The 215-nt window shown below is 32.1% G+C and overlaps 1 protein-coding gene across 1 annotated transcript in view; it reads right to left on the reverse strand.

Moving 5' to 3' along the window:
* Positions 1–215, reverse strand: part of LOC119594799 — a 139,930-nt gene that overhangs the window by 29,351 nt on the left and 110,364 nt on the right. The gene's annotated exons all lie outside the window — the stretch shown is intronic.

Consider the following 215-nt stretch of genomic DNA (forward strand, 5'->3'; position numbering starts at 1 on the left):
GAATAATACTAAGATCGAAATCACTGAAATAAACCTCATATCGTTCCGTCAAAGTATATCTTTTAACTTTGTGCAGAAACGAAAATTTGTTCTGTGTTATGCCAACCGATTTTTTTTTTCAGCAAAAATATGCTCCTGGTAAATTGAAATCATTCCTGAAATAGACACCGGATATTTTTCAGTGAATGTTGTAATCTGTCAACTTAGACTGATAC

Source organism: Penaeus monodon, chromosome 34 (assembly GCF_015228065.2).
Source record: "Penaeus monodon isolate SGIC_2016 chromosome 34, NSTDA_Pmon_1, whole genome shotgun sequence".
NCBI classification, from domain to species: Eukaryota; Metazoa; Arthropoda; class Malacostraca; order Decapoda; family Penaeidae; genus Penaeus; species Penaeus monodon.